The sequence below is a fragment of the Chinchilla lanigera genome, unplaced genomic scaffold (genome assembly GCF_000276665.1).
Source record: "Chinchilla lanigera isolate Chin_1 unplaced genomic scaffold, ChiLan1.0 scaffold00007, whole genome shotgun sequence".
In the NCBI taxonomy this organism is placed as follows: Eukaryota; Metazoa; Chordata; class Mammalia; order Rodentia; family Chinchillidae; genus Chinchilla; species Chinchilla lanigera.
Window position 1 is genome coordinate 34284478 of NW_004955408.1, and position 13105 is coordinate 34297582.

General features: G+C 38.5%; 1 protein-coding gene and 1 long non-coding RNA gene across 3 annotated transcripts in view; both read left to right on the plus strand.

The window, feature by feature from the left end:
• LOC102020530 overlaps positions 1-1501 on the plus strand; it is a 2955-nt gene extending 1454 nt beyond the window's left edge. The window contains exons 2-3 of the long non-coding RNA XR_259730.2: positions 1141-1219; positions 1401-1501. This is a non-coding gene — a long non-coding RNA (uncharacterized LOC102020530). The remainder of the gene's footprint in view (positions 1-1140; positions 1220-1400) is intronic.
• Positions 1-13105, plus strand: part of Kcnn2 (potassium channel, calcium activated intermediate/small conductance subfamily N alpha, member 2) — a 142669-nt gene that overhangs the window by 60955 nt on the left and 68609 nt on the right. The window lies entirely within an intron of this gene.

Consider the following 13105-nt stretch of genomic DNA (forward strand, 5'->3'; position numbering starts at 1 on the left):
CCACCACCAGGTTTTACCAGACAGTAACTAAGAATCCTGCTGACACTTTGCTTAATCACATCAGTGTTTACTTGATGCACATGTGGGGTTCCTTCTATTCCATGGTGTTTGGAGAAGTTTAATTAAATGTTTACAAAGGCTGAACCCTGATTTTAAAAGGCATTGTGGACCTATCCTTGACACTTCAAAAACATTCGTTTCTGCCCTAACTAAATATCTCTTTTTATCTCTTTTCAGTCTTCATCTGGAATTATGTTGGTACCACCAGATCATAAGCTCCTAATGCCGGGTCTTTCTCACCCATATGTTGCTTAGTTTACCTGTCCTTCCACTGTAGACTGAGGGCCTGCTTGATGCCAGGCTCTGTTCTCGTCCTGGAAAGAACAGTGACAGATTTCTTACGTTGGGCTCCTCTGTACATGAGTCAGTGCCGTGTTCACTGTAACTCTGACAAATTCCTGAAATATGCTGGAGAGTGGACTTAAGGATGATACCTCTTTGCTGCCATGTAAGGGAGTAAGACAGATGCTAAAACCTTCATTCACGCCTCAAACCTCACGCGCTTTTGGGTTTTGGGGATGCATTTAGAAACAAATACCCAGAGAACTGTGCTGCACACCCAGCCTAGGGGAGAGGAGCAGTGCGGAGACGAGGAGGTGGCCAGGACAGGGTGAAAGGAATCTCTCTTGTGTCCATTCTCTCCAGGAGTCCATGACCCTTTCCATTTAGCCTTCCATCTCCTTGGTAAGAGGCAGTTTCCCTGGAGCTTGCCCAAGTGGCAGCACAGTTGATATTCCCAAGAAGAAAACCTAGTGATAAAACATTTATTTTCTAAAACTGTGTGAATGGACACACTTGGGGTGCATGTGTGTGACTCTGTACAGTAATTGAACTTTCTCTTTAGTGCCTCTGTCTCTCATGTGACACTGGGGAGATTGATGCACATATGCCACTGAACGACATGCCATCGTCCCCGAGCCCTTGCCATTCCTTTCTGCCCTTGCTGCTTTGACAGATTCTGGGCCGGATTGTGTTTCCTTTGGATCGGTAGACCTGTTGATGCAACCCAGAAAAACATCCTATTCAGTGCTTTGCTCCTCATTGTCGTAGCAGTCACAGGTGCTGTCTGTTGCTCCTTAGGGAAATTTTGCTTCATCTCATACGAGGAGGAAAAGACGATGCCTCAAGAATGAATCTTCTGTGTATTCATTCAGCCCAGGTTAAAACTTCAAAAGCAGTTTTTTTCCCTAAAAGTAACTGGAAAACAAGGATTTGTTTAGTCCAGGAAAACAAAACTTGAACTTGATTTGCAGGAAAAAAAAAGAGAAAGTAGCTTTTCCTTTCACTCATGCCTGTGACAGGAGTGTATGTGATTATATATGACCTTTTATCTCTTTCAGTTCTGTGATTTTGCTGCAACTGAGAAGTTCAAGCATAAGAAAAAATAGCCAGGCATGGTGGCACATGCCTGTAATCCGAGCACTCCGGAGGCTGAGGCAGGAGGATTGCTGCAAGTTTGAGACCAGCCTGGGCTACAAAGTGAGCTCGTGGCCGGCCTGAACTGCACAGCAAGACACTGTCTCAAAAAGCCGGAAAAAAAATAAATAAATAAATGTAAAAATGAGTAAAGCTGTTTCTTAGGTATTTCTAAATGTGTAAGTCTCTTTTTCTTTAACATGTAAGAGTTTTTTAAAAATTGAATTACAGTATATGTTATCAAGGTAAAGCAGTCCTTTTTGCTGTCATTAATTTCACAAAATTGAAAAGAAAGATACATTTTTGAGGAGTTTACCTGGAGATACTGCCTATTAATATCTTAAATATCCTCATAGTTCTTCGAGGCCTCCTTCCTGAGATTGAAGTTAAAATGTGTGTGTGTGTGTGTGTGTGTTTGACAGAGAGGGAGAGACAGAGAGATCTGTGTATGTAAATGGATTTAGTGTAATAATTTGTGAAATGAAGGAGGGAGAGTAACCAATTTAGTCTGTGCCACCTGATACCTCTGTGCCTTTGTGGTGCTGTGATGATTTGGAAGCTGTCACCAGGCACTGTAGAGATGTATATTTAGTACAGCATTCAAGTCTTGTTGATCCATATACATTATTTTATGTATATTTATATAATGTAAATATACATTATTTTACCTATTTGAGTCATGTGTAGCATAGTGGGTGTTATGACAGAGAATAATTCCCATGTGTGTTAGCCAGATTTCTGTTGCTGTAACCAGATACCTGAGATAACCAATATGAAAGCAGAGAGGTTCATTTTGGCTTACAGTGTTGGAGCTGACAGTCCATGGTCAGTTGATCCTGTTTCTTTGGGCCTGTGAGGGAGTGAAGAGAAGAGCAAACGATTCAGCTTGGTGCAGATAGGAGAGAGGCTGGGGAGAGAGATGGGTCAGTTTCCCGGTAGCCCCTTCAAGGCTGCCTCCCCAGTGATCTGCCACTAGGCCTCGTCTCTTGAAGTTCACACCACCTCCCAACAGCACCAAGCTGAGAACTAATCCTTTAACTAATGGGATTTTGAGGGACATTTAATATCCAAACCATGGCACTGTGCTCTCAGGGTTGCATGTATGATTATATAAGCCACTCCCATGGGAGAAAAGATCTTGACTATGTCTAGGGCCTGGTAGTGCTTGCTACCTCTTCGCTGAACTACCCTAAGAAATAGGCACCATTACCTCATTATCTCATACATTCTTTTTTGTTAATTTTAAAGAGAAAAAAACCGGTAGAACAACAACAAAGACAACAACAAAACAACACAAAGGCTCCAGATCTCATGCATTCTTTACAGGGGCAGTATCACTTCCAAGTTGGCAGATACTAGCTCTTGGGGGACACTATGAACAAATTTTACTATTTATATACAAAAATATACATAAAGTACAAACTTAGAATTGCAGTACCCTGTGACACTGAGATATGGAAGAGGAATCTGAATGCAAATGTCTGAGGAAACACTTTGGGGGAGTAGATATGCAAATTAGTGGAGCAGGGTCGATTATCCTAATGTTTCAGCTGAAAAGTCAGGTTTGGAGAGTTTGGGTAGCCTGGGCTTTGGCTCCCTGGGTGGTAAGTGATGAGTTTGGCCCTCAGAGCCGTGCTCGTGTGACCCCAAAGGCTATAGTGCATTGTTAACCTGTCAGTGGATTTTGTTAGATGACCTGGTGGGATGTGCAGGGTTTTAGGAGCTACAGTTTATCTTCCATGTCCATAAGTTTTAGCTAAACATCCATGGAGGCTAAAAACAGTGAGAAAGATGGGAGAAATACACTCGTTTCTAAACAGGCAAGTGTGTTATATGAATGTGTATCCTGTGATGGTGCTTATGTGAAATTCATTTGACTTATTTCTATGATAGCCAAGGTGGATTTAAGAACAAAATTTATGAATTCTAAAAGATATCCCATTATAAGCTTAAAAGCTGTGCATGCCCTTTTGGCCTGTGATATAGCATATGCATGGACTAACCCCACATGGACAGATCATCACAGCCCTTTGCTTTTTTCTGGAAATCCATTAGTTCTCAGCACTTGAGACACTTAATGTCCTCAGAGGTAGAAGCCACTGGATTCTTAACCTTGGCTGATTGTGACCACTGCCTTGGATCTTGTCACTGATAGTTAAATACATTGGTGGAAGTTACTTGTGTGAACAGTGTGGTGGATTCAGGCGCTCCTGAGATATTGAGCTGGAACTTTAGGATTGTTTCCTGAGATAGAGACCCAGAATGGCACATCTGGTACCACTTAACCTCCCTGGTTTACCTGAATTTTCTATTCGAGTCACCGGAAGATGCTCCCACCACAGCACCTTTTGCTATTCCTGACAACCAACTTCCCAGGTTAAGAAAGGATTAGGAAACCAGCCATGTTGGTACAGGTCTCTAACCTTAGCCTTCAGGTAGGCTGAATCAGGGGTGTTATAAGTTCAAACCTGGGTGGAAGAACTTAGTGACATAGCAAGACCTTGTCTCAGAATAAACAGTTTTTTAAAGGCTGGCAATGTAGCTCAATGCTAAGGTCCTGCATTCCATCCCTAGTACCAAAACAGAGAGAGAGAGAGAATGAGAGAAAATGAGAATTGGGTGGCAAATCACAGAACATTTTGGATTTAAATCTAATGAATGTGCTGATATAGCTCAAGACATTAGTAGAATGGGAAAGAAAAAGGGAGGCAAGCGTCCTAACTGGAATGGATTTAAAATTTCAGAGCCCATTAGTCTATCTTCAGAAGACTGCAAAAGAAGAATGAGTTTAAATTTCAATAGCAAAGTTTCAGGCCACGTGTGAGGAAAAGGACCTTGATTCCCTCTCTGCCTGGGATGAAGTTGAGATAATTTTACCTTGGAAGTAAACACAGTGTGCTTCAGGTTTACGACACCGGTGAGCACCTGGGTAAGCAAATTTTATATGTTGAGTAGAAGAAAGGCCGCCAGCTAGGTACATTAATCCCATCCTGGAGCAACGCCGCAGCTTCGGATCCCAGCTCTGCTATCCACCAGCTGTGGGATCTTATGGAATTTATCTAGAGTTGTGTGTGCTTCTGTTTACTCATCTGTAAAGTGAGAGTAAAATAATAACTGCCTCATATAGGTTTTGTGATTCAGTAAATTAAATTTTTAACAGTGCTTTATGAGGCTTTATTAAAATAGAGTCATGTCATCTTTATCAAATTAAAGACTTTTATCAGTGCCTTTGAAATCATATGCACACTTCACTATCTCATATCTAAGAAATAATGTAGATAAATTTTGCGAGCTTTTAAAGCCCTTCATGCTTAGCAATTCAGGTATCTGTGAAGAATGTTTGAATTGTCAAAGGAACCCAAAGAAATGAAACCCGCCCCCTCTGATGTTTTTGGCGCCTCGACAGCTGCAGGTCAGATGGTATGTTAGGGTTACATTCTGTAACCCACACGGGCTGTCTCTGAGGACACTGCTTCTCCAGAAGCTTTCTCAGGTGGCAGCTCTCTTCGCCTGCACACCTCAGTTTCCTGTCGCTAGCAGGTGAGGCTGCTGGCGTCCTTGTTGCTCCGCATTTCTGCTTCCAGACCGTGGTCCTCTTTCCCTGCTCCTTAAAAGACCCGGTCCTTTTGCTGCATTTACTTAGTTTTCACTCGTTGCAGTTCTCTGCTTTTCTTCTAGGCCACCCCACCTCACACATCCAGCATTTATTGTCTTTCCACCGCTGGTGTCGTAATCATGGGGATGCTTTCATGCTGAAAGCACACAGGCATCCACACAGACACCACAGCAACTGCTTGTCCTCCACTCTCCCTCAGACATCTGCTCCTCTGGTGCCGTTCTAGGCCAGGGCTTCACATATGTGCTGTGCATAGAGATCAACTAGGTGCTGCTAAGTGCACTTTGGCTCCAGCACATCTGGCATGGGGCTATGATTGTATTTCTTACAGCCTCCCAGATGATACCAGTGCTGCTTGTCCATGGATCACATTTTGATTAGTAATACTATCAAAATCTTCTCAGGCATCCTAATTTCTGGCCACCTGCTATTATTTTTCAAACTATGTCTTTCTCAATGGAAAGCTTCAGTCTCTGGATCTTCTCGGCTTAGGTTCCATGGTCTGTGGTAGCAGTTTTTTCCTTCCACACATCCTCAACAAGTTTACACCCACTCAATCCATCACACTTACCTATTAATACACCACATTGGTTAAATCAAACTCTCTACCTACTCCCATGAATCCAACCTCCAGATCAAAACTGGAAGAAAAACACAAACGTGCTGACAGGGCTCACTATTAATCGTTATCCACTGCAAATCTTGGTGGCTTTCCCTACAAAACTATATCCTGAATCCAACCACTTCCAAGTCTCTTCTTGGCTACCGTCATTTTGCATGTCACCACCATTTCTCATTCTTAGAAGAAAATAAGTTGTTAAGAATTACTGCTTTGATTTTTACCTGGGTACTATGTACTTTTAGAGTCAGAAGCCCACACAATGTAAGTTTCATAATTACAACTTTCCCGTGACTTCCCATTAACTGATCTGCCTTCTGGCTCCTTCTACATGCCGACCTTCTCTTCTCCATCCTTATGGAGCCTGTCTAGGACCCAGGGTGTTTATATTACCCTCTGCTTATAATGCCTGCTCTTGTTATGCACAGACCCTTCCTCTCAACTCCCAGCTCCTGAGTCAGATGCCACCTCTTCAGGGAATGGGGTCCTAATAACACTATTTAAATTACTTTGACCCCCTTTCCAGAGGCATCAGTGCTTGTCCTTTCAGAGGTTACACTATTTTTCTTCCTAGCACCTATTTCCTGACATTTTCTTTAACAAGGACCCATTGCTTTCTGAGTACGATGAATTATCCTAAGTGCTTTGCAAGTATTAATTCATTAACTTTGTAGTGACCTTCTGGAATTGCGGTGTGATTATACCTATTTTCTGAGGAAAAATCTGAAATTCCAAGAGGTTAAATCACTCATGAAGATTGCACAATTATTACATGCTGCAGCCAGAATTTGAACTCAACTGTCTGACTTCCAAATCAGTGTAGCAGGCCACTGTGCTATTCTGCTCTCTACTCCTTTGTGAGGTATATTTTTAGAAATGCTGTCTAATATATCATATGTGTTACTATGATCTATCTCTCCCACTAGTATGCAAACTCCACAGGGGCAAGGACTTGATTTCTTCCAGTTACTGCCGTATCCCCAGCACCTGCTTGGTGCTAGTAGATACTCCAAAACATTCATTTAATGAATGAATTCTGATTTTACTCTCTATATTTGAAAGCACCATTGTGAGTTTTAAAAAAAATTATGTAAATCTTAGTATTTTTGTAACAGATTGGGTAGGGTCTTTTTTGCCTAGTTTGTAAATTTAAACAAATTTATCATATATTTAAAATCTAATTTGTCTTTGGGCTTTAAGTTCAACTTACAAATATCAATATATTCTTGATAAACATAGTAAAATAAAAATGTGAGTAGCTTTTTCTTATATTAATGATTGCTTAGCTGGTTTACAGAGTACATGCTTAAGCACACACATCATTTATAAATTTAGTGAAATTCTTTGTGTTTTAGTTCTGTTATAATTTAATGTATTTGTTTTCCTTTTTAAGTATTTAAAGTGCCTGACAAGAAAAGTTCACTGCACAAACAGGCCAAACTTCTCACTTAAATAACTCTTATCAATCTAGTAAACGAAGCTTATTACAGATCAAGTTAATTTAAACAGTCTATAGCACTGCTGAGCAGACTTAATCAAATTGCGTAGCATATCTTAGTTTAAAAATCACAATGCTAGTAGAAATAATAATTTCCAAACTCAAAAAGCAATGACTACAAAATGGTTGACACAATGCATTATTCCTACTGTATTTTAAGTCTTGTTAGTATTCAGACATCTAGCCAGGTCTGGGGAGAGTTCAGCCCTCCAAGAAAGCCTCAGATACTGTCGCAGTTGTTCTTTGAGGTTGGACATGGAACACAAAGACTGTGCCCACCTGCGCAATGATTTACCTCAGTTGCAGACAGATAGATATGCCTGGCCTTTTCTGCTAGTTGCTCTGGAAACACGGGCCTTTGTTTCACTCCAGTCTTTCATGTCTGTCCTGCTTCTTCTGCAATTAAAAAAAATAATAATAATAATTTATACTTGATTGCAATGACTTCCATGTCTATGGGATTGAATTCTGTGTCCTTTGTCATTAGTCTACCTCATACTCACGAGTCCTGCTAATAACCATTTACATTTGTTGATTTCTGTGTGTTTCAGTTCATTGGTACTGTTTTTGTTTTGTAGTATTAGGAATTAAATCCAGGGCTGTGCACATAGGAGGCAAGCACTGAGCTACGGCCCCAGTCCTGATATTCTTGAGTATAACAGCTTTATCAAACCGAAATTTACATAATATTCAGTTCAGCCATTTAAAGTGTACAATTCAATGTATTTTAGTATATTCAGAGAAATGCAGATATATGTGCAACCATCATTACAGTCATTTTAGAGTATTTTCATCCACACTGCAACCCTACACCCTTTAGCTATCGTATACTAATCCCCATTTTTATGAAGCCCTAACAACCACTAAGCTAATTTCTAACTCTGTAGATCTTCCTATTCTGGACTTATTGTATAAATATTTTCAAGGTTTATCCATATTGTAGCATGTATCAGTACTTCATTACTCTTTATAGCTGAGTAATATTACATTGTATGGATATACCATGTTTTATTTATCCATTTGCTAGGGACGTTTAAGATGTTTCTATCTTTTGGTTATTATGAATATTGCTATTATAAATGTTCATGCACAAGTTTTTGTCAGACCTATGTTTTCAGTTCTTTTGGCTTTAAATTCTTAGGAGTGGACTTGCTAAGTCATATGTTAATGCTACATTTAATCATTTGAGAAATTGCCAAATGTATTTCCAAAGTGGCTGCACCTTTTAAATTGCTGCAAATATCATGAGTATTCCAGTTTCTCTACAACCTTGCTAACATTTGTTATTATCTGACTTGTTGATTCCAACATTATAGTTTGTGTGAAATGGTATCTCAGTGTTGTTTTTAATCTGCATTTCCTGACAGGCCTGGGATGCTTATTTTTTCTTGTGTTTATTGGCTGCTTCTATCTATTTGATGAAGTATCTATTTAAGTCGTTTGTCCACATTTTGACGGGCTTATTTTTTCACTGTTGAGTGTGATTGGCAAATATTTTCCTCCATTCTATGAATTGTGTTTTTCTTGCTAATGTCTTTTGAAGCATGGAAGCTTTTAATTTTAATGAAGTCTGATTTATGTATTTTTTTGTTGTTGCTCATGCTTTTGGTGTTATATTAAAAAGATAAGACATTGCTAATTCAAGCTTATGTAGATTAACCCCTATGTTTTCTGAGTTGTGTGGTTTTCGTTCTTCTATTTAGGTCTTTTATTATGAAATAATTTTCATATAAGGTATAAGAGTCCAAATTGGTTCATTTGTAAGTAATTGCTCATTTATCTCAATATCATTTGTTAAAGGACCCTTTTCCATTGGATGAATGCTTTTGGCACCCTTGTCAAAAATTAATTATCATGGGTCTGTGAACTTATTACTGGACTCTCAGTTCTGCTCCATTGGTCTCTGTTCTATTATGGTACCACTTCATCTTGCTTATTGTTGCCTTTGGTAAGTTTTGAAATGCAGCAGTACAAGTCCACAAGTTCATCCCTTTTGTTCTAGATTGTTTCGTCTATTCTTGGCCCCTTGCAGTTCCATATGAATTTTAGTATTGGCTTGTTTGTTTCTACAGAAAACACCTGGGGTTCTGATAGACATTGTATGGAATCTGCAGGTCACTTTGGGTAGTATTTATGTGTTAGCAATGTGAAGTCTTTTTGTTCATGAACACTGTGTGCTTCCCATATATTTAGAGCATGTTTCCCTTTGTGTTCCTGTCTCACCTTGTATCTTTCCTCTTCTAAAAGCAAATTCGGCCTGGAATATTCCTGACCTCTAGCTCACCTTTTTTGCTCACCAGCTGTTTTAAGAATATTACCATTGGAAATATTTTCCAGTTTACACAAAAATATTTGACGTATGAGTGCTAGCACTGTAGGTGAGAAAAAAGGGAAGGGAAAGAAATGAAATGAGGCTGGGTGGAGTCACAACAAAATCAGCAAGTGTGAGGATAACCCAGTCTGCTAAGCTGGTGAATTAAGGGGACTAAAGCCCAAGTGGCTATTCAAGTAGTTTTTTGGCTTCTCAGTCCCCATCAAACTTGTCCCGTTCTTGTTTATTAAAGTCTGAATAATGTTAACCTTGATCTCTGAGCTGATAAACCTATAGTCTGAAGCTTTGGCTCTAGTTCCTGGAATATTTTTTTACAACTGTCAATGCATAGTCTTCTTCAGTTGAAAGCAGCCTCTTTCTTGGAATATCTGAACATTGGTTTGGAATGCTTATTAAGAAGGTGGGGAATGAACTAATGACTATAGACCTTTGGAAAATAAGTGTTTTATTCTTTTCAGTGATACGTTTTGGCCTTCTCAACATGGCATTGTAGCAAAACTGATCTATCATATAGACACATGAATAAATTAGTAGCATTAATTTAAAAATTGTTTTAGACTTATGTTTTATGTGCCTGTATTGCTTGTGAAGTTGAAGTACACATAGTGAGCATTGATGCTTAGGAAAGAGCAATATATTCATGAGAAGGTAGAAAAAACAACTGATGTAGTACCTCAGCCTTATTTTTGTCTCAAGTTAGGAATAAGCCATCCTTGTTTCATTTCGTTCAAGGGTGGCCAGTGGTTATTATCTCTTCCTGTTTCTTTGTATGTTTCATATTTATCGAAGGAAAAGATGATAGCTCTTTAATCTGTATTCACTCTCTGTATTACAAAGTAATTTTGTTAAACTGTGGTTTTTCATTTCATTCTCTTGGTTTTATGAGTATTTTCCCATTAGAATAATGAGAGTATGTGTTTTAGTAACAAATATAACATGTAATACAGCCTTTAAAGGGACAAGCACTAAATGAGTCTTTTCCATCTTTAAAGGGAAATTCTAGTTCTTTCAAACATATTTGCAATACATTATTATAGCCAAGGAATAGTTATCTCCAAAAATATAATTCTGTTCCTTACACTTATAAATAGTAGTTTTGAGCACTTTAGAAAAACGTATTTTAAGCATAATTTAATTTTCTATCTATAAATTTGGCATACATAAAAGTACTTTTAAAAGTACAAGTAAAATTTTTATAAGATTATCTAGAATAATTTTGGTCAGATATATTCAATGTTGATACTCCTGACTTTCTGAAATTAAAAAAATACTATTTTTGTTTGTTAATTTTTTTTAACTTTTCAAGACTCTGGACAGTACCTGGGAGATAATCAAAGGGCCTCAGTGAGGTCTTGATGGGACCCAAGCTACCTTTGGCTTTCCACAGCACTTTCGTCTTTAATCATCCCCTTCTTCAAATCTCTGGCTGCTCCGGATGCTGTATCTCTGGCTTGTTTTGGCTCTTTAAAGGCCCAAGACTCTTTTTGTCTTGATGCTGCAGTTTCTGGTAGACTATTTCCGGTCAGGTGTTTCATTTTGTATTTTTCCTCTTTAAGTCATGTGCTTACTCTTCCCTTCCTCATTCCTACAAAGGTAGCCACTAAATGTATGAAACACATGTCTTGAGACATGTTTATTCTTGAAAGAATTACATTATTTTTGTGAGTACATATGCTTTTAAGCTTTAGTGATGATTTTGTGTAATAAATTACATTCAGTTTCTTTCTCTTTCTCAGCATCTGCTCATGTTGGTGTATACAGATTGAGTTTATAAACTCTGAGGCTGTGACATTCCACTGTATGTAGCAACGAACCTGTCTTTCCTCTCAAGATAGGCCCCAAGCCAGGCTATGCTGAGCATCCTCATGCACACTCTTTCCCACACTCTTCACACTGTTAATTCCCACACGTCAGTAAGGCCTCAGCCTTGTGGTGCCTTCCTCAAAGTCATGCTGCTTGGGGCCAGAGATGTAGCTCACTGGCACAACACCTGCCTGGCAAGCACAAAGTCATGAGATCAATTCCTAGTACCACAAAAAAACAAAACAACAGCAGAGTCATGTTGCCTGGCCCTCAGCCACTCCTCGTCCATATCTAAATTAGTACTCAAGGTGGGCTCCTGGGACATTTCTTGAAAACTCTTTAGCACTTTGCAGCTGTGTATTTTTTAATGGCATCTTGTTTTGAATGACTGTCTTTCCTAATAGACTGTAAACTCTTTGATCCGGGGACTGTACGTGGTTCGTCATTCTTTTTCCTACTTCTTAGCATGAACACCCTTCACTCTATAGAGGTCGTATATGCACAATATTGCATCTTTGAGAAATTATGGTTTTTTAATTAATTGTGATGGAAGAGCATTATTTTTATTTAGTAGACTTTACTAGAGTAGTTTTAGGTTATAGCAAAATGAGCAGAAACTAGAATTTCTGAATACTTCCTCCACCTTGTCCCCAACACACAGGCTCCTCTACTGTCAACGTCAGTCCTCAGAATCACATACTTATTTCAGGCCTGGCACACTAATGACACATCATTATCAGGCAAAATCCAGCATTTACATTAGTACTTACCATTGGGGTTGTAAATTCTTTGCATCTTGACAATGTTAAAATGGTATATATCTACCATTATAGTATCATACAGAGTAGTTTCCTTTCCCTAATAATCCCCTGCAATATCACTATTCATCCTCCCCTTCCTCCCCTATATCCCTGTCATCCACTGATCTTTTTACCCTTTTATAGTTTTGCCTGTTATTTTTCAATGCAAACTTTTAATTTTACAGCTGAGGACATAAGACTGTGATGAACGGAATGGCTTGCTATAGTGTTGCAAATCATCTCCTCCCTTTTTATTGATATATATTTGCATTACATGATACTTACATTATTTTAGGGTGTTGTCAAACATATCTAGATGACTATCTATCCCTTTCCTTCTTTCTTACCCTCCATCTTTCTCCCCCCCGTACCCCAAAAGTCTGGCTTTATTTTTATAATTTTTTTATTTATTCTTTATTTAAAATTTATTCTCCATATTTTATGAGAAACCCTAGTATATTTAACTTTGTATGTCTGATTTTACTTAGCACATTATGGTCTGAAGATGTAACCATTTTCTTACAAATGATTTGAATTCAGTCTTCTTTATGGCTGAATAAAATTCCAGATGTCTATACATATTGTCTTGTTTATCCATTGGATAGTTTCTTTATCCATTTGTCTATTAATGGGCATCTAGACTCTTTCCAGAACTCAGCTACTATGAACTGTGCTGTAAAAACATTAGTATGCAGGTAATCACTATAGTGTGATATCTTTAACTCTTTCAGGAAAACACCAAAGAAAAGTATACATGAAGCATTGAAATTTTGATTTTTAGTTTTTCAGGAGTATCTATACTGATTTCCATAGCAGTTGTACTAGTTTACATTCCAATTGACTTTTCTTGTATAACTTGTAGGTGCAATTATACAGTATATGAAAATTTTATATTGTCTTTCTTCACTTAACAACATTCTTTAAGGTTTTTCTATGTCTTCTAGTTACTTGATAGTTTACT